At 43.5% G+C, this 21,138-nt stretch overlaps 1 pseudogene; it reads left to right on the top strand.

Annotated features, from left to right (window-relative positions):
- Positions 1-11,089: 11,089 nt before the first annotated feature.
- On the top strand, positions 11,090-13,145 carry LOC124015381 (annotated as a pseudogene).
- Positions 13,146-21,138: the final 7,993 nt, after the last annotated feature.

Below are 21,138 nucleotides of genomic sequence, written 5' to 3'. Positions count from 1 at the left end.
CCATCCAGGGAACAGGCCACAACAGACGCGAGGACCCTCTTTAACCACATTAGAGTTCTGGGCCTCACCCTAAATGAGGAGAAGAGTCACCTGACCCCCTCATGGAAGGTGATCTACCTCGGGATGCCCATAGACTCTCATGAGGTCACGTCTCCCTCAGGTGCGAGTAACAAAATCCTATCCTACCTCAACCGTTTCCGGCTTGGACAAGCCATGTTGGTGGCTTCACTGTTGGTTCCGCTTGGCATTCTATATCAGGCCACTCCAGCGATGGTTCAACTCTCACGGCCGGCACCCAAAATAACACAGACACCGTCAACTGTTGGTGATGGGTGCACATGACCTGTGCTACAGCTTTGGGACAGGTTCGGGAGAGCACAGGTGGACCTGTTTGCATTTCAGGAGAACACTTATTGCCCCAGCTAGTTCTCGTTGCCCTCACTCACGATTGGCCCGCAATGCCGCTTTAAACTTTTCCATCATTTCCCCTGATAACAGCTACACTAGACAGGGTCATCTTGATTGGCCACCAGCTGCTCTTGATAGCTCCATGCTAGCCGAGACCACCGTGGTTCAGTCTTCTGTTGTCTCTCCTCTCGGGACCACATGGCAGCTAACCCTGAGGCCTGACCTTCTCTTCAGGCTGGGGGGGACTGTGGCATCTGGACCCACACTGCCTCCAGCTTCGGGTTTGGCCTCTGAGAGGCGTTAGTTGACCAGTCTTGGCCTTCAGGACAATGTGGTGAACACGTTGCAGGGAGCCATGGTGTCTTCCACCAATGCATCATATCAAATGTGGTGGGTCATATTCTGTACCTGGTTTGAAAGCCATATGTGCAAACGGTTTTACGGTTTTCACAGTCACTGCTCGATGCGGGCCGAGTGCCATCCACATTGAGAGTGTATTTAGCCGCTGTCTCGGCATGCCAAGACGGATGCCAAGAGTGACCCATGGCTGACTACCCATTGCTCTCCAAATGTATGAAGGGAGTTCGACGTCCGTGTCCAGCAGTGGCCCCCTCGGTGCCAAACTGGAACGTTGGCGTGGTGCTGTCAGCGCTTGCTAAGCCACTCTCGAACTCCAAGAGTTGATTACTTTGAAGCACCTATTCGTGAAGGTGGCATTCCAGTTGGCTATTACCTCCACTAAGAGGGTGAGTGAACTTCATGCCTTTTCAGTGAGCACTGAATGTTTTTCAGAATGGGTCCAGACAAGAGGAGTGTCAGCCTCTGTCTTAACCTCTCTGTCTTGCTCAAGGTCCTGTTTGACAGACATGTGAACCGGCCCTTACAATCATCAAGTTTGAACTCGACCATCGCTCATCCATATATTTATATGTACACATTCTTATTCCACCCCTTTAGATTTGTGTGTATTAGGTAGTTGTTGGGGAATTGTTAGATTACTTGTTAGATATTACTACACTATCGGAACTAGAAGCACAAGCATTTCACTACACTCACATTAACATCTACTAACCATGTGTATGTGACCAATCAAATTTGATTTGACACTTGTCAGCATATGCTCCTCCCTGAGCTGGGTGTGTTTTTCCCCAAGTGTGCTCTGCCCGGGTCAGGGCCTTGGACACTTACACAGACACAGGCAATACGACAGTCTGATTGGCTATTCATTTGCTATGGTGAGAGAGTTCAGAGCCTATCGATACATAGACTCTCACATTGGATTGTGGACACTATTACTACAGCATATCGGCTGGCCAGCCATCCTCTGCCGTGTGTAGTAGTGGCGCATTGTACGAGAGCAGTAGCTACATCGTCTAGCACCTTTTTCTAGGCACTATCAACTATTTTTGCCCCCGCCAATGAGGTCAGGACGGCTGTTGCCTCCGCTTCCCTGAGTGGGGAAAGAGGGACATGAGTATGACTGCCCTGAGCTCAGTCCTACAGCACTTTGCTCTATGTCTGGCCCTTACCTAGTTCACAGATTAATTTGTTATTGTGATACCATATCCTCTTTGTCAATGATCAACGGTGCCTCGAAAGGGACACAAGTAGTGCAGTGGCAGCTATTTAAGGGGGTCAGGCGCATCATTACCCGGTACACGGGACTGATCTGAAATTCTTACTCTGAACTTATGTGGAAGAATACCATATTGAAGTGATCCAATAGCACACATAACTGCGGTTACATACGTAACCTTTGTTTCCCATCTCCTCCAAAATGATCTGTGTACACTACTTCATCACAGTTTCTAAACCTAGAGGAGCAACATTGAGAGACTTTTGGGAACACTTGCGAAACAGGTCAAACAGACCCGGTTTGGAGTTTGAGACGTCAACGAGAGACGTCTCAACGAGAGAAGTGAAAAATTCTTCCTTAGTTGTTCATTTTCTCTAAATCTAAAGGCACAATCTAGATTTGAGCCAACTTGTTATTACTCCAACCTTGTGAAAGTGACAAACTGACACGTTTTAATTTTAGCCAAAAACAACTTCATATCGGACGAGTGCCTTTGATTCGACGGCCTGCACATGCTCAGTTCGGAAGGAGACCACAGTTGGACCAGATGAAGTGTTTCTGCGCATGAGCTTAGCTAGTCAACATTGCCTTGACATCACCTACAAGTGTGATCAGGGTTTTCTATTGGAGAAGCAGTTTCTGCCTGTACTATCTTTGATTTTCTTCTCTTGCACGTCTCTTCCTTGTTTGGGTGTGCCGTCACTTCCTTGTTTGGCCGTAGATAACTATTACCAGATCCTGCCCTCTACTGTCCTGGGGAAATATTGCCGGTTTTCCCCTTTTTTCATTTTTCAAGCGAACATCTAGGGAAATTTGCGAGCACACTCGTTCACAAGGTTGCCATGTCCACATTTTTCTGACAATTGGGCTACTATGAAAACAATGTCGCGGGTGAAAATGTATTGGTCACGGGTTGTGGGTTTTTGGGCTGCTTCTAAATTGCACCGCGGCCGCCATGGCATTTCTCTTTAAAAAACGATATATAAAGTAGATTTTACTGTGACCTGCTGCTACTGACTATCAGGCAGTGAGCAAGCAGGCTGTTGCTGACTGAGGCAGTGGTGTGGAGGGGAGGGCCATAGGGGTGTGTGTGTGTTCAGAGCACTGGCTGAGAGAGTGCGATAACTTGTTGGTAGGATAATTGTAGGTAGGATAATTGTAGGTAGGATGACTAGATTGGTCGTCATTATGGGGATACCTATTCCCAACCCTTTTCCATAAGACATATAAACCTGCCAGAACTGATATAATGGCAGCAAAGCACTGGAAAACGACTTTAGTCGCACGAGAGCGCTTTAGATAAATTTGATCAGTGTGGACTTTTCTTATAGAAAACAGTATAATGGGAAGGGTTTTACTCATGCGCAGTTCTTGGCTCTCAAGTGCTGTTCAGGTGGAAACTCCCTCGCATGCTACTGACATTAAATGTGTAGAATGATACATTTGCATCTGTTGGCCACCAAGTAGCCTATTAATTTATATGCCTATGTAGACTACTGTAGCCTACCATTTGATACAATAAATATGTTGAAATGACGATATTACTGGAGTCATTGTAAATAAATTTGTGCAACTTGTGTAGCCTACCTGGAGCTGGCAAACAGGTTTAATAAATTGTCTATTACTTCAGCCATGTTTAGTTGATTAAATTGGAAGTTAGCAATTGTGTTCATGGTCACAGTTCTGTCGCAAATATATCATCCTCCACATTTAATGTCAGTTTCATTATGGACTTTCCCTGAAATGAGATGTTGGCCTATCAGGGGACAGGCTACCTGCATCTAGCTCAACAAACCATGGCAAAGTTGAATTGCAATTATAAACCCAGATTTTAGTCAGTAGTCTACGCCTATTGACTTAACAAGTCAATCTCGTAAATAGGCAATATATAATTGTTTGCAGTGGCAACCCGTCATTCATGGCAGGGGGGTAGAGCCCCACCTGTTTTGAGCCCCACATTTTTAGCAAAAAAATAATAATACAATAAATATGTTTTGGGGGGGATTTGCCTGTTTTGCATGTTATTTTGGCATTAATATGTGTCACATATCAGTTTGTAAATAATGTTAAAAAATATATATCATTGCGTTAATAAAGCTGCATACAAACATGGTCTCTTTTTTGTTTTCTTGAGTAAGGCAGCTCCAAAATGCAGGTGTTTCAGCCTCGCTCAGTGCTTTCTGTGGTGGTGGGGCAAGCCAGCAGGAAATACAGAGCGTTGCACCGTGATTGGCTCAGTGTTCTGTCACTCATGGGGACACTACGTCACTGCCAAGTCTAAGGGTAGATCTATAAAATTTGAGCACCTTGGGTGCTGCCATAGATTTACATTAGAAGTGCCCATCCAAGAAGGCTCAAGGTCATTGGCCACAGATAAAATGACATCAAATAATGTTTTGTCTACAGTAGCTTTGATTGGACTTTCAAAATCTTAGCTAGCAGTAATCATCATAAATCAAGTCGACAATCTACTGGCAAATCCTTTTTCATCCTTGTCATATGGGGCGGCAGGTAACCTAGTGGTTAGAGAGTTGGGCCAGTAACTGAAATGTTGCTAGATTGAATCCCTGAACTGACAAGGTATAAATTTGTCGTTCTGCCCATGAACAAAGCAGTTAACCCACTGTTCCTAGGCTGTCATTGTAAATAAGAATTTGTTCTTAACTGACTTGCCTAGTTGAATAAAGAATTGGCCATGATGTCAATGATGCATAATTTATGCCGCGCTCAAAACAACTGTTAACTCGAAACTGCAAATTCGGACTTTAATGAGTTCAAGACAATTGGAAACTCGGGAAAAACGAGCTACGCCTGGGAAAATAGGTTTTGAACATTCATTCAACTTGGAATTGTAAATCGGGAACTTGGGCCTCTTTCTAGAGCTATGACCTGAAGATTACTGACATCACCATGATTCAACCTTTTTTCTTCTTCTTAGAGTTCCCAGTTGTCTTAAAAGCATCATGAATCAAGAGAATTCCAGACTTTAAAGACAAAGTTTGATTGAAAACAAATTGGCCACAAAGGACCACCGCGCTCCTTCCTGTTCAAGTGAGCACAGCACAACAAGGTGAGTCCAAAAACGTTTACTATGCTGCTGCATAAATGATATAATATGCCAGGGAGATATGTATACTGTAACTAAGAAAGTAATACTAAGTGTGTGTTGTGTAGTGAGCTGTTAGTAGCCCATGTGCCTCACCCTAATAATTTAGTCTATTTTCACCTCTTAATTTCACCTACAGTTCTGACTTGGTGGTGCACATGTAGCCTATGACCTGTTTTTGAGAAACGTAATCATTGAATGTTGTAAGAGCTTTCATTGTCAGCTTATATTCCCCCTTTACTTATCCTACGGTTCTGACTTGGTGTACAGGGAGAACACTGTAAGAACGGTGCATGTTCTGAATTCTGTCACAGTACATTTCAAAAGTGCTGAACTTCCATCCTAGCTCGCTCATTAATGTCTTAATCGAATTTATAGATTGCATCTTATCCGCTTGTCATCCCCTTATGCCATAGCTTGTACCAACCTGTTATGGATCATGCGCATTTTCGCAGCTTTTTGTTAAAAATCGCGCAACATTTCAGTGTCCTGCTACTCATGCCAGGAATATAGTATATGCATATGATTAGTATGTGTGGATAGAAAACACTCTGACGTTTCTAAAACTGGTTAAATCACGGCTGTGACTATAACAGAACGTGCGTTTCATCGAAAAGCGCAGGAAAATCTGATCACTGAAAATGGGAAAATATATCCATGCGCCACTTGAACCTATTGTTGAATGGGAACCACATTAAATGGGGCCAAGGTTGCAATACCTACAGCTTCCACACGATGTCAACAGTCTTGTCATTTGTCTCGGATTTGTTTCTTGGTCAAACGGACACGAGGCAGCGCATTTCTATGATATCAGGACGTGGAGCTATTGAATATACATCGCCCCGTGATCATTTTGATAGATTATTAACGTTTACTAATACCTAAAGTTGCATTACAAAAGTATTTCGAAGTGTTTTGTGAAAGTTTATCGTCGACTTTTTTAATTTTAAAAAATGACGTTGCGTTATCAAACTCAGTTTTTTCCTTGATTACACAGTCTTCATAGATCGATATCTAGGCTATATATGGACCGATTTAATCGAAAAAAGACCCAATAGTGATGTTTATGGGACATCTAGGAGTGCCAAGAAAGAAGCTCGTCAAAGGTAATGAATGTTTTATATTTTATTTCTGTGTTTTGGGTAGCGCCGGCTACCGCATGTCTTTAGTCTTCCCATCATCCCTGTCCTGTGATCGTGTTTTGTGCCTTCAAATCTGTTGTTTTAGGTGACATTGCAGTAGTTAGTTTTTCTTTCTGACTTGGGGGTGCTTTATGCTATCAGATAATAGCTTCTCATGCTCCACAGGAATTAATTCGGCAGAAACCAATGTTTGTCATTTAATGCATTTTTTCCGTTTCAAATCTGACTTGGTGGATAGATTCCCTATTCCCTAATACATTTAGTCTTCCCACACCTGTCCTTTCCCCTGAGCTTTAATTCAGTTCCTGTTCCGTCGTTCCTTGTATTAAATGTGTGTTTTAATTGTGTAACCCTAGTCCTTGAGTTCAGATAGGCTCTCAAAAATCCACGTTATCCAGTTGTTTTCCCCTCTTGAAATTAAATGGATTTGATGAACTCTGTTTCGACAGATGTGGATTCTTTGGAATTAATTTCGTCCCAGGAATGGACTCGCGAACCAGATCTAAGGAGCCATGCTCGGCAGACACGAGCAAGGAATTGTCAGCTGCTCGCCATGCCGTGGAGAAGGATCTGTGCCTATATTTTTGGACATTTTGGAATTCAAAGTCCAGTAAATTAGGCTGAATGAACCTGTTACTCCCTGGCCTGCCAGACAAGAACCCAGGGTTAATAAGACCTTGCTACTCCGGGACAGCCAGGTGTACCAGTGGTTGTGTTGCTCTCCACCCCATACTTAGTGCTGTTTAGTGTTGTGTTGTCTATCGTTGGTCAAGTTGCTTTGCTTCTGCATGCATCCCACTTTTTGTTGTTCCGCCCAGGGATTTACATGCTAAAATTACCACAGATTGTTTTGTAATCTTAACATCTCCCCGGCACATAATAATGGCAATTCATTGCCAGAAAATAGCCTAATATAATATTTTGAGCCATTTGTCCAAGGCTTCTTACACTGAGATAAGGATCCTTGCCAATTTTCTCAACGCCTGTCGCCATCTGAGCCAATCTATAGTTATGCACATGCGCAAACCGGAACATTTACTGTACAATTATAAACTAGGTGGTTTGAGCCCTAAATGCTGATTGGTTGGCTTTGATTGAGAGCCCACAGTGGTATGAAATAAATAACACCAACCGTTCCTGCTTTTTGCGTTTTGTAACATGATTATAATAGGCCATAAGTAACCACAGAGGCTTGTGGTACATCCCCTTCATCTAGTTCTGCCAAACTACGAAGAATTAATATTTTGATGGAAAACCGAATGTTGCTTCGGCCTTTCAGCTCGTTGCATCGCTATTCCTTCTGTTAAGTTTTATGAAAAAAAGCTTTATTCTAAAAATTTGTCAACTCCTCTTTTACTGTAACATGTTCATTGTCGGGTTAATTTTCAGGAGCTGTGGGCAGGCGCTTTGACTGGTGGTTCATCTTATTTTTCCATCGCCTGTTTGAGTGCCCTTCTGCTGGCTTCCCCAGTCGAATCGACAGTGGTTGGAGGGGGCGATTCGTTTGGACCCATTTAAAGAGACTACATCCGTTCTGGGCTGTTGTCGTAGGATCTTTGTCAATTTCAGTCTGCAAGAACACCAAGCCTGATGCCTTATCCCGTCTGAACTAAATCCCGAGGGGACATGGTGTTGTTCTTAACAGTCAAGAAAGACTTTGCACTCACTGCGTCGCCAGCCTTGTCCTAGTAACCTCCTTTTCGTTCCTGTTTCCACTCGTCTGGCTGTTCTTCAGTGGGCTCACTCTGCCAAGTTAGCTGGTCATCCCGGTGTTCGAGGCACTCTTGCGTTTTTTACACAAATTGTTGTTCTTCAAAAGTATCTATTCGCCAGCGCTTTTGGTGGCCGACTCAGGAGCGTGACACGCGCCGTTTCGTGGCTGCTTGTTACTGTGCGCAGACTAAGTGTTGGGTAACTCTCCTCCTGCCGGTCGTGTTGACCGCTCCCCATTCCTTCTCGACCATGGTCTCACATTGTTTAGACTTCATTACCGGTTTGCCTTTGTCTGCGGGGAAGACTGTGATTCTGACGGTTGTCGATCAGGTTCTCTAAGGCGGCACATTTCATTCCCCTCGCTAAACTTCCTTCCGCTAAGGAGTTCTGTTGCACGGCACAAATCATTATTGAGAATGTATTCAGAATTCATGGCCTCCCGTTAGACGCCGTTTCAGACAGAGGCCCGCAATTCACGTCACAGTTTTGGAGGGAGTTCTGTCGTTTGATTGGTGCGTCCGTCAGTCTCTCTTCCGGGTTTCATCCCCAGTCTAACGGTCAAGCAGAGAGGGCCAATCAGACGATTGGTCGCATACTACGCAGCCTTTCTTTCAGAAACCCTGCGTCTTGGGCAGAACAGCTCCCCTGGGCAGAATACGCTCACAATAGCTTCCTTCGTCTGCTACCGGGTTATCTCCGTTTCAGAGTAGTCTGGGTTACCAGCCTCCTCTGTTCTCATCCCAGCTTGCCGAGTCCAGCGTTCCCTCCGCTCAAGCGTTTGTCCAACGTTGTGAGCGCACCTGGAGGAGGGTGAGGTCTGCACTTTGCCGTTACAGGGCACAGACGGTGAGAGCCGCCAAAAACGCAGGATTAAGAGTCCAAGGTATTGTTGCGGCCAGAGAGTGTGGCTTTCCACTCTTTGCAACCTTCCTCTTACGACTGCTTCTCGTAAGTTGACTCCGCGGTTCATTGGTCCGTTCCGTGTCTCCCAGGTCGTCAATCCTGTCGCTGTGCGACCTGCTTAGCTTCCGCGACATCTTCGTCGCGTCCATCCTGTCTTCCATGTCTCCTGTGTTAAGCCCTTTCTTCGCACCCCCGTTCGTCTTCCCTCCCCCTCTCCGTCCTTGTCGAGAGCGCACCTATTTACAAGGTACATAAGATTATGGACATGCGTTCTCGGGGACGGGGTCACCAATACCTAGTGGATTGGGAGGGTTACGGTCCTGAGGAGAGGAGTTGGGTTCCGTCTCGGGACGTGCTGGACCGTTCGCTCATCGATGATTTCCTCCGTTGCCGCCAGGATTCCTCTCGAGTGCGCCAGGAGGCGCTCGGTGAGTGGGGGGCACTGTCATGTTTGTCATTTATTGTCATGTCTTGTCCCTGTGCTCCCCATGCTATTCGTTTCCCTCTGCTGGTCTTGTTTGGTTCTATCCCTCTCTCTCCCCTCCCTCTCTCACTCTCTCGCTCTCTCTTCTCTCTGTCGTTCCGTTCCTGCTCCCAGCTGTTCCTATTCCCCTAATCATCATTTAGTCTTCCCACACCTGTTCCCGATCCTTTCCCCTGATTAGAGTCCCTATTTATTCCTTTGTGATCCGTTCCTGTTCCGTCGGTTCCTTGTGACCATCTAGGTTTTAAGTCATATCTGTATTCACCATGCTGTGATTGCGTTTCGCCCTGTCCTGTCGTGTTTTTGCCGTGATTGTGTATCACCCTGTCCTGTCGTGTTTTGTGCCTTCATCAGATGCTGCGTGTGAGCAGGTGTCTCAGTCGACTACGGCCTGCGCCTACCAATCGAAGTTCTCCCACCTGCAGTCTGTGGCCGCTTCTCCAGTTGTTTTCCCCTCTACAAATCTAGAGGATTTCTGTTATTCCGTTTTGGACTTTAATAAACTCTGTTTCTGTTAAGTCGCGTTTGGGTCCTCTTTCACCTGCATGACAATTATTTTAAGCAAGACAGCCACATCAGCTATATATTTTTTAAAGGTAGTAAATTAGGCTGAATGAACTGTTTCGCTGCCAGACAAGTCTCCGCTGACAGCCAGGTGTACCAGTGGTATAGTGCAGTTAATGTATTGTTTAGTGTTGTGTTGTGTTGTGTAGTTGCTTTGCTGGCATGCATCCCACTTTTTGTTGTTGTTGCCCCACCAATAGATTTACATGCTAAAATTACCACAGATTGTTTTGTAATCTTAACATCTGGCACATAATAATGGCACAATTGCCAGAAAATAGCCTAATATAATATTTTTGAAGTTTGTCCAAGTGTTTCTTACACAGAGATTTCGAGATCCTCTGTCCAATTTACATCACTCAAACTCTCCTCAAACTCTCCTGTTGGATTTATCTATAGTTATGCACATGCGCAAACTGGATTTATTTACTGTACAATTATAAACTAGGTGGTTTGAGCCCTAAATGCTGATTGGTTGAACTTTGTGGTATATCAGACCGTGTACAACGGGTATGACAATAAATGACTTTTTACTGCTCTAATTACATTGGTAACATGATTATAATAGCAATAAGTCACCACAGAGGTTTGTGGTATATGGTGACATATTCTTAAACTTGGAAGAATTATTATTTTGATGGAAAACCAAATGTTGCTTCTGAGCCTAGGTCATTACAAATTGCATCGATATTCCTTCTTAATTCGCTCCGTAATGTTATGAAAAAAAAAGCTTTATTGGAAAAATGTGGCAACTCCTCTCTTGCTGTAACATGTGGGTTAATTTTCAGGAGCTGTGGGCAGGTTTAGACTGGTCATTGATCTAGTTATTTAATCGGACCTGGCAACCCTGCCCGTTTGGTACTTGGCTATTCCCCAGTCGAATCAAAGCATGTTGACCCATTTAAAGAGACTACATTTCAGCTTTATCTGCGTGCAGTAGGATCTTTGTCAAGGTGAGTGAGGTTTAATAAATCCATTTTTTTTACACAAATGAAATGTTGTTCTTCAAAAAGTATCTAAACATGTTTGCCCACGTAAGCCATGCCATGTCTGTGAATCCTGATTCTAAATGATTTCAGAAGAGAAACGTATACTTCAATTTTTCATGTTTGTTGACTATTTGATCCAAAGTTAATGGACATGACCAAGGCAATGAGAATTCAGTTCAGTAACAATATCAACCAAACTGGGAAATGTCAAAATGCAGGGAGAGCGCCATGTCACGGTGAGACTATTAATAACTGGGCCAATAAATTACTGTGGCAAAGAAAGGAGTGTTGATGGATTACTTTCCATAGACAACAGAGGGCAGTGTTGACAAAGAATCAAAGGTATTCAATAAAGGCCATTCAATAAAAGTGGATAGTTGGATAGGCACTCTAAATCTACAACTTTGTAATTTTCTATACTAATTATCCTGCATTCAATAGTAAAGCTCCTAACTGAGGCCCTCTTTTGATACAGATCAGCGTTAACAAGGGAGCTCTTGGGCCAGTACATCTCTGAAACCCTCAGCAACATTCACACAGTGAGGGAGTTCTGTGACAGGCATTCCAAATGGGTCGTTCAGAGGGAGACAGAACTGGAAATGATGAGGGACATCAAGCAGAGGGCAGACAGAATTGACCTTAAGTTCGACCATGTCCGTAACTCCGAGACCAAGGCCAAGGTGTTTGGGGAGTTCGTATGGAGCGGTCTGACCCAGGGGACTGCAGACAGTAGGCGTGAGGAGCTGGAGAAGGAGCTGGGAGCTGTACTAAAGGACACTCTGGGAGGCCTGGAGAAGCTGGATTACTTCCTGAATGCTGTGGAGTGTCTGGCGGTCACCTGTCTGTTGGTGTTTGAGGAGAGCAGGTTCTTCTGTCTGCCTCAGGGGACGAGCCATGCCAGTGTTCAGGCTGTCATCACTGCTGCCAGAATATCCTGCCCTCTCCTCGTCTACTTTAAGAGGGATGCTATAAGGCCTTCTTTATGCCCAGCCTCCTCAATGTAGAGGTGCTGGCCCTCCAGCTGGATAGATACATACAAATCAGCCAGCATCTATGTAAAATAATGGAGAAGGGGTAAGTGGAGCTCCCATCACAATTTCTTCAACATTAATATATGTCATGTTCTTCATTGCCATTTTACAAACACTTGATGTCCATTCTTTCCTTCTAGATTACAGATCAGACAACAGCCTGAGAGTAAACTTGGGTAAGATCCCTCACACAGTTTTAATATCAGCATTTATATTATATTAAGCATAGTTGTATTATTTTCCTTTCATTTTCCTTTCACTTCTCAGATATGTCATTTGACAAGGTTCTTTGGCTTATGTGATATAATTCAAATGCCAGAAAATAACGTAATGAATATAATTTAATGTTGAAATGAATATGAATTATTACAGTAGCTCAGTCAGTCAAATTATGTTTTGGAAAAAGAGGAATGGCATCCCTGTGGTCAACCTTGGTGATGTGAGTGAAGAGTCCGTACAAAATATGCTCCAACATTTGAATCAGCTGAGTGAGATCAGGTAGGTTATTCTGCCATGGTTTGGTTCTTCTCTTAAAACTTATGTTGACATTTTTTAACAAGATTCAAGAACTATTGGAAAACAGTAAATAGATATCTTTCCCCTCCGTCAGGATGGACCAGCACCTCAGACTGACGTTCCTGTTCAAAGAGGCTGCTCAGCGCTTCATTGGTAGGTTCAGCCAGCTCTGACGGAGATGGAAGAAAATGCTGTGTAGCTGGACAGGATGAAGCTGGGGGCTAAGATCTCCAGTGTGGCAGGCAGCTCAGTGGGGGCAGCTGGAGGGATCCTATTCATCGTGGGCTTAGCTCTGACCCCTGTCACTGCTGGGGTGTCACTGGCTCTCACCATTGCAGGGTTCAGCCTGGGGGTCACCAGTGGGGTCAACAGTTTAACTACTGGTATCACAGAGATGAAGGTCAATAGCATCCATGAGAAGAAAGCCAGTAAAGTCTTCCAGAATTTCATGGAGGACGTGGAGAGTCTCCAGGAGTGTCTGGAGGAACATAGTGCCCATCCTGGGGCAGAGCAGGGTGGACATGGTTGGAGCAGGGAAGGTGATTGGACCATCGGAAAATGCATTGACCATCGGAAAATGCATTAACTCCCTAGGTGACCTTTCCTCAGGTTTTAAGTCAGCAGAAGGTCTTAGAAACAAAGATCTGATCACAAGCGCTGGTAAGTTGGCGCTCCATTCATCAAATGGCCACTGCACAATTTCGATTGATTGATTTTATTTGTCAGTTAAAGAAATACAGTGGGGCAAAAAAGTATTTAGTCAGCCACCAATTGTGCAAGTTCTCCCACTTAAAAAGATGAGAGAGGCCTGTAATTTTCATCATAGGTACACTTCAACTATGACAGACAAAATGAGGGGAAAAATCCAGAAAATCACATTTTAATGAATTTATTTGTAAATTATGTCATGTGTACAGCAAGAAATGCCGGGCTGTATCACCGCCTGGTACGGCAACTGCACAGCCTTCAATGCAAGGCTGTACAGTTGGACACCTACAGCACCTGATGTCACAGGAAGACCAAAAAGATCATCAAGGACAACAACCACCCGAGCCACTGCCTGTTCACACCACTATCATCTAGAAGGCGAGATCAGTACAGGTGCATCAAAGCTGGGACTGAGAGACTGAAAAACAGCTTCTATTTCAAGGCCATCGGACTGTTAAACAGCCATCACTAACATAGAGTGGCTGCTGCCAACATACAGACTCAAATCTCTGGCCACTTTAATAAATGGACTTAATAAAGGTATCACTAGTCACTTTAAATAACGCCACTTTAATAATGTTTACATACCCTACATTACTCATCTCATATGTACAGTATATACTGTATTCTATACCATCTACTGCATCTTGCCTATGCCGCACGGCCATCGCTCATCCATATATTTATATGTACATATTCTTATTCATCCCTTTACATTTGTGTGTATAAGGTAGTTGTTCTGAATTTGTTAGATTACTTGTTAGATATTACTGCGTAGTCTGAACTAGAAGCACAAGCATTTCGCTACACTCACATTAACATCTGCTAACCATGTGTATGTGACCAGTAAAATTTGATTTGATTTGAAGACAAAGGCATTATGTTGTACAACAGAACACAATAAGAACACTCCATATGTTTCACCTGATATGTTCTGCTTCCACACAACTTATTGTAATGGTGATTATAAATAATCCTAAAACACGAGTTCCTACCTGTAATCCTATATGTACAGAAAGTGTTAAATCCCTTGTCCATGTCATTCATCTCTGGACTTTGTCCTGGAAAAGGAATTACTTCTCAAAATGTTGCATACAAGGAAACAAAAGCAGGAGGACACACACAGGACAGCCTGAGAAGCAATAGCTTTTTACGGCCAGTGTCATGTCCTGTTGCCTTGGAAACAGTCAACAGGCATGGTAATCAAAGGCAGCTATATACACATATTGTACCTCTGATAATCAGAGCCTGTTTGTGATTGATTCTATGTCTGGAATGCTTGGTAATAGCAATTATAATGATTCACGTTCACAAACAGTACATGTCAGTAAGTATACACATTATGCGTGTGTCATCAGGAAGTCATCAAAGTCTTCATCTCCCTCTTCTCTTTTATTGTGTCTTACAACTCTGACTGACAATGATCCTGAGGTCAGACCAGGTGAGGTGTGGTGGGGCTGATGTAGGATCTGAACTGTTCACCACACATGCTGTTGAAACACACACATAGAGCATGTAGCTAGCTACATTTGTACATTTACATTTAATTGAGTACATTATCAATTGTTGATAAATATGTACAGTTTAAAACATTACAATGTTGTTTAAGTGCAGTGTATTTACACGGTTTCTAGACAACAACAAAAAAACTGTTTAGGAAACATGAGAATGCAATTGGATCCTTTAATGGTGAGAAAATACTATGAGGAAATAGTCACTGAAATGTGTCAGTTACTGTTGGCTTATTACATGGTCTGGTGGAGAGCTGATGTGATCTCTCTTCTGGCCTCCCTACTCTAGCTGTCTCTTGCTCCATATTTTTTTATTTTACTAGGCAAGTTAGTTGAGAACAAATTCTTATTTTCAATGAAAGCTTAGGAACAGTGGGTTGACTGCCTGTTCAGGGGCAGAGCAACAGATTTGTACCTTGTCAGCTCAGGGATTTGAACTTGCAACGTTGCGGTTACTAGTCCAATGTTCTAACCACTAGGCTACTCTATCCTTCATATGGAAGCTAGCTTCCTCTCAAAGCTTTTCAGATCCTCCTCAGCTTTGCTTCCTCTACTCCCTTTCCCTCTCTATGAGAGACTGAAAATAGGTTGTCGATCAAATTGTCTTTATTATCAAAAGGCAGGATTAATACACAATTCCCAAGAACATTTTCTGAAATATAGAGAACTAGAAGATACCCTGCTAAGTCTGAGAAGCGGTATTAAGTATTACTTCCTTTACCTGGTGGTCCACCATAACATACAGTATATTGTCCCTCTGAGTGGCCTCGAAATCATATCTGTTACACCAAACAAAGCTTTCAGTTTCTACTGATACATATAGCATTTCAAAAGTAAATCCCAGAGACGGCTTAAAGATGACATGCAGACCATTTCCAGTAGTACATAAAAAGGAAATCACTACAAGGGATCATAATTCAATAGGATGACTATGCTGTGGATAATGCAATCACTGTTATTGTTTAATGTCGGATTGGGAATTAGTTTACTTCCAATAACCAGTGGATTATCTTCCTAAATCAATTACAGACCAATCTGGTAAATCAATACATTTTTTAAATTGTTGCTTTACATCAAATTGTATAATTGATTTTAAATGAACAGCTTTAACATACTGAATTATTGATGAAAACTGCTTCTGCAGGGGCACAAACTCCCCTCTTCAAAGACCTCAAAGACTGGCCAATGTTATACTCATCCTAGGGCTCTATTCAATCCGTATCGCGGAGGTTCAGCGTCACAGCGGGATTGAAATGTAAAGGCAGTGGAGACTGCATTCACAGTAAAAGTTGCATATATCGGCTCAATCGGAAATTCTTTACATTTCTATTGCGTAATCTGTAACTTTTCAGCAATACAGATTGAATAGAGCTCAGACTTATTTACTCTCAGCATTTCATCCAAATGGTAAAATGGGTGTACCAGGATTCCAGGAGTCTCTGTGCGCCACAATGCAAGGATGAGCTAGGATCTGTCACTGCTGCCTTTTGCCAGGCTAATTCTGTCTTTACAGATAAAGACGACATCCAGGCCACTGAATAAGACATTGGCAGGGATAGAAAGAGCTTTGCCGTCCTGGCACGCCAACTTAACAGTCCTGGTGATCAGATCTTCATTTGTAAAGGCCTTCACTGCCTTCAAACCAGAGCCACAGTCCACTATGGAGTCGATACCTTTTCAGATGGCCCCAGAAGTGCCAATAGCCTTCCCTGTTCCAACCAAGACATTCAACCCTCTCTGCCCCAGGAGCGCCTCCCTTCTAGCCACATCATCCAGAGACTCCTGGAGACTCTCCACATCCTCCATGAAACTTTTTGGCTAAACAATTCAGAGACTGAAACGAATACATCAGATGACAAATATTTAAGGAGAGCGAATCAACATACAATCCCGAAAATCAGCGGTGACTGTAAATAGTCAGACAAAGCTTAAAACTATGTTTTGAGTTAGCCTGAATCCAGATAAGGAATAGCGAAGTTGCTTCCAGACACGGTAGACTCCTCCTCACCACTCTGTAGCCTACTAGGCAAGCTACAGAGGTGGATTGTGATGGGCATTCCACTTACCTTTCTTCTATCCTGCCACAAAGCTCCTGGCTGATCTGTATGCAACTGTTCACCTAGAAGGGCAGTACTTCTACATTGAGGAGGCTGGTTATAAAGAAGGGCTTCGCATCGCTCTTAAAATAGATGAGGGGAGGGCAGGTCATTCTGGCAGCAATTGTATTATTTTTATTTCACCTTTATTTAACCAGGTAGGCTAGTTGAGAACAACTTCTCATTTACAACTGCAACCTGGCCAAGATAAAGCACAGCAGTTCGACACATACAACAACACAGAGTTACACATGGGATAAACAAACATACAGTCAAGAAAATAAAGTCTATATACAGTGAGTGCAAATTAGGTAAAATAAGGGAGGTAATAAGGGAGTAATAAGGCAATAAATAGACCATGGTGGTGAAATAATGACTATTATTATTATTATTATTAAACAATGTAATGGTAGATTGTGCAGAAGATGAATGTGTAGAGATACTGGGGTGCCAAGGAGCAAGATAAATAAATAAACACAGTATGGGGATGAGGTAGTTGGAAGGGCTATCTGCAGATGGGCTATGTACAGGTGCAGTGATCTGTGAGCTGCTCTGACAGCTGGTGCTTAAAGCTAGAGAGGGAGATATGAGTCTCCAGCTTCAGTGATTTTTGCAGTTTGTTCCAGTCATTAGCAGCAGAGAACTGGAAGGAAAGGCAGCCAAAGGAGGAATTGGCTTTGGGGGTGACCAGTGAGATATACCTGCTGGAGTGCGTGCTACGGGTGGGTGCTGGTATGGTGACCAGTGAGCTGAGATAAGGCGTGGCTTTACCTAGGCAAATACTTGTAGATGACCTGGAGCCAGTAGGTTTGGCAACGGATATGAAGCAAGGGCCAGCCAACGAGAGCGTACAGGTCGCAGTGGTGGGTAATATATGGGGCTTTGGTAACAAAATGGATGGCGCTGTGATAGACTGCATCCAATTTGCTGAGTAGAGTGTTGGAGGCAATTTTATAAATGACATCGCCGAAGTCGAGGATCGGTAGGATGGTCATTTTTACGAGGGTATGTTTGGCAGCATGAGTGAAGGATGCTTTGTTGCGGAATAAGAAGCTGATTCTAGATTTAATTTTGGATTGGAGATGCTTAATGTGAGTCTGGAAGGAGAGTTTACAGTCTAACCAGACACCTAGGTATTTGTAGTTGTCCACATATTCTAAGTCAGAACCGTCCAGAGTAGTGATGGTGGACGGGCGGGCAGGTGCGGGCAGTGATCGGTTGAATCAAATCAAATTCATTTATATAGCCCTTAGTACATCAGCTGATATCTCAAAGTGCTGTACAGAAACCCAGCCTAAAACCCCAAACAGCAAGCAATGCAGGTGTTGAAGCTAGTTAGCTAGGAAAAACTCCCTAGAAAGGCCAAAACCTAGGAAGAAACCTAGAGAGGAACCAGGCTATGAGGGGTGGCCAGTCCTCTTCTGGCTGTGCCAGGTGGGGATTATAACAGAACATGGCCAAGATGTTCAAATGTTCATAAATGACCAGCATGGTCAAATAATAATAATCACAGGCAGAACAGTTGAAAATGGAGCAGCAGCACGGCCAGGTGGACTGGGGACAGCAAGGAGTCATCATGTCAGGTAGTCATGAGGCATGGTCCTAGGGCTCAGGTCCTCCGAGAGAGAGAAAGAAAGAGAGAATTAGAGAGAGCATACTTAAATTCACACAGGACACCGGATAAGAGGAGAAGTACTCCAGATATAACAAACGGACCCTAGCCCCCCGACACATAAACTACTGCAGCATAAATACTGGAGGCTGAGACATAGGGGTTGTAGTAATAGGGGTTGCAACAGTTTTGGCAAATTTCTGCTTGAAAAAGCTAGTCTTAGCTTTCCGAACTGCCTGTGTAAATTGGTTCCTGACTTCCCTGAAAAGTTGCATATCACGGGGGCTATTCGATTCTAATGCAGAACACCACAGGATCTTTTTGTGTTGGTTAAGGGCGGTCAGGTCTGGAGAGAATCAAGGGCTATATCTGTTCCTGGTTCTAAAGGGGCATGCTTATTTAAGATGATGAGGAATGCACTTTAAAAAAATGACCAGGCATCCTCTACTTACGGGATGAGGTTAATATCCTTCCAGGATACCCGGGCCAGGTCGATTAGAAAGGTCTGCTCGATGAAGTTTTTTTGGGAGTGTTTGACAGTGATGAGGGGTGGTCGTTTGACCGCAGACCCATTACGGATTCAGGCAATGAGGCAGTGATAGCTGAGATCTTGGTTGAAAACAGCAGAGGTGTATTTTGGAGGGAAAGTTGATGAGGATGATATCTATGAGGATGCTCGTGTTTATGGATTTGGGATTGTACCTGTCACTTTCATCATTTTTGCTTCTGTCTCTCTCTGAAGTGTCCATTTGAAATGCCCGTCAGAGAATTCATTCACTGTGTGAATGTGGCTGAGGGTGTCTGAGATGTATTGGACTAATATCCCCCTCATTTGCTCTCTGTATGAAAATAGAACCTTTTAGAATATTATTATCACCTGGTATTCGTGATGGTGTGTCACATTCTGACCTTTATTTCCTTTATTTTGTCATTATTTAGTATGGTCAGGGCGTGAGTTGGGGTGGGCAGTCTATGTTTGTTTTTCTATGATTTTGGGTTTTCTATGTTTCGGCCTAGTATGGTTCTCAATCAGAGGCAGGTGTCATTAGTTGTCTCTGATTGAGAATCATACTTAGGTAGCCTGGGTTTCACTGTTTGTTTGTGGGTGTTTGTTTCTGTGTCTGTGTTTTTCACCACACGGTACTGTTTTGGGTTTAGTTCGTTCCACGTTTTTGTTTTCAGTTGTGTACATGTTAAGTATTTCTTATTAAAAGAACCATGGACACTTACCACGCTGCATATTGGTCCTCCGATCCTTCTCTCCTCTTCAGACGAAGAGGAGGAAATCCCTTACATGGTGCGAGCTCTCTGCTACTTTCTTGTCACGTCAAACTACCTTTCTTCATTTACCACAAGTGCCAAGTAGCCTAGAAACATTTACATTTCTAAAAACTATATTGCTGTTGCACTAATGAGTGCACCAGTTTGGGCTATTAATGGCAAAACAGACTCAAGGACTTTCTCCATATAAGTTCATAAAATTATGTTTTATTTAAGAATTTCATTCATTGCAATACCTGTTTGTTTGACAGTTTTGTCAATGTCAGGAGCACAGTGTTTCTGGACCTCACACTACATGGACAAAGGTATGTGGACACCAAAAGTATGTGTTCCCCCTTTTCTGCCAAAGCAGCCTCCACTCTTATGGGAAACCTTTCCACTAGATGTTGGAACATTGCTGCAGGGACTTCCATTCAGCCACCAGAGCATTAGTGAGGTTGGGCACTTATGTTGGGCAATTACACCTGGCTCGCAGTTGGAGTTCCAATTCATCCCAAAGGTGTTCGATTGGGTTGAGGTCAGGGCTCTGTGAAGGCCAGTCAAGTTCTTCCACACTGATCTCGACAAACCATTTCTGTGTGGACCTCGCTTTGTGCAAAAGGATATTGTTATGCTGAAACAGGAAAGGGCCTTCCCAAAACTGTTGCCACAAAGGTGGAAGCACAACATTATCTGAAATGTCATTGTATGCTGTAGCGTTAAAATGTCCCTTCACTGGAACCAAGGGGACACGAACCATGAAAAACAGCCCCAAGCCATCATTCCCTCTCCACCAAACTTTACAGTTGGCACTATGCATTGTGGCAGGTAGCGTTCTCCTGGCATCCGCCAAACTCAGATTTGTCCGTCGACCTGCCAGATGGCAAAGCGTGATTCGTCACTCCAGATAACACGTTTCCACTGTTCCAGAGTCCAATGGTGGCAAGCTTTACATCACTCTAGCCGACTCTTGGCATTGTGCATGAAGATCTTAGGCTTGTGTCCGGCTGCTCGACCATGGAATCCCATTTAATGATCTCCTGACTAACAATTTTATACACCGGTCAGCAACGGGTGTGGCTGAAATAGCAGAATCCACTCATTTGAAGGCGTGTCCACTAGAGGTCGACTGACTAATCGGAATGGCCGATTAATTAGGGCCGATTTCAAGTTTTCATAACAATCGGTAATCTGCATTTTTGGACACCGATTATGGCCGATTACATTGCCCTCCACGAGGAGACTCCGTGACAGGCTCGACAGTATCGGTATCGTAAGGTGCTAGCTAGAATTACACTTATCTTATAAAAAACGATCTTAACATAATTACTAGTTAACTACACATGGTTGATGATATTACTAGTTTATCTAGCTTGTCCTGCGTTGCATATAATCGATGCGGTGCCTGTTAATTTATCATTGAATCACAGTCTACTTCGCCAAACGGGTGATTAAACAAGCGCATTTGCGCAAAAAGCACTGTCGTTGCACCAATGTGTACCTAACCATGAATATCAAT

Source organism: Oncorhynchus gorbuscha, linkage group LG26 (genome assembly GCF_021184085.1).
Source record: "Oncorhynchus gorbuscha isolate QuinsamMale2020 ecotype Even-year linkage group LG26, OgorEven_v1.0, whole genome shotgun sequence".
Taxonomy (NCBI): domain Eukaryota; kingdom Metazoa; phylum Chordata; class Actinopteri; order Salmoniformes; family Salmonidae; genus Oncorhynchus; species Oncorhynchus gorbuscha.
The sequence above is the reverse complement of the archived record's forward strand: the minus strand, read 5'-3'. Positions and strand labels throughout refer to the sequence as shown.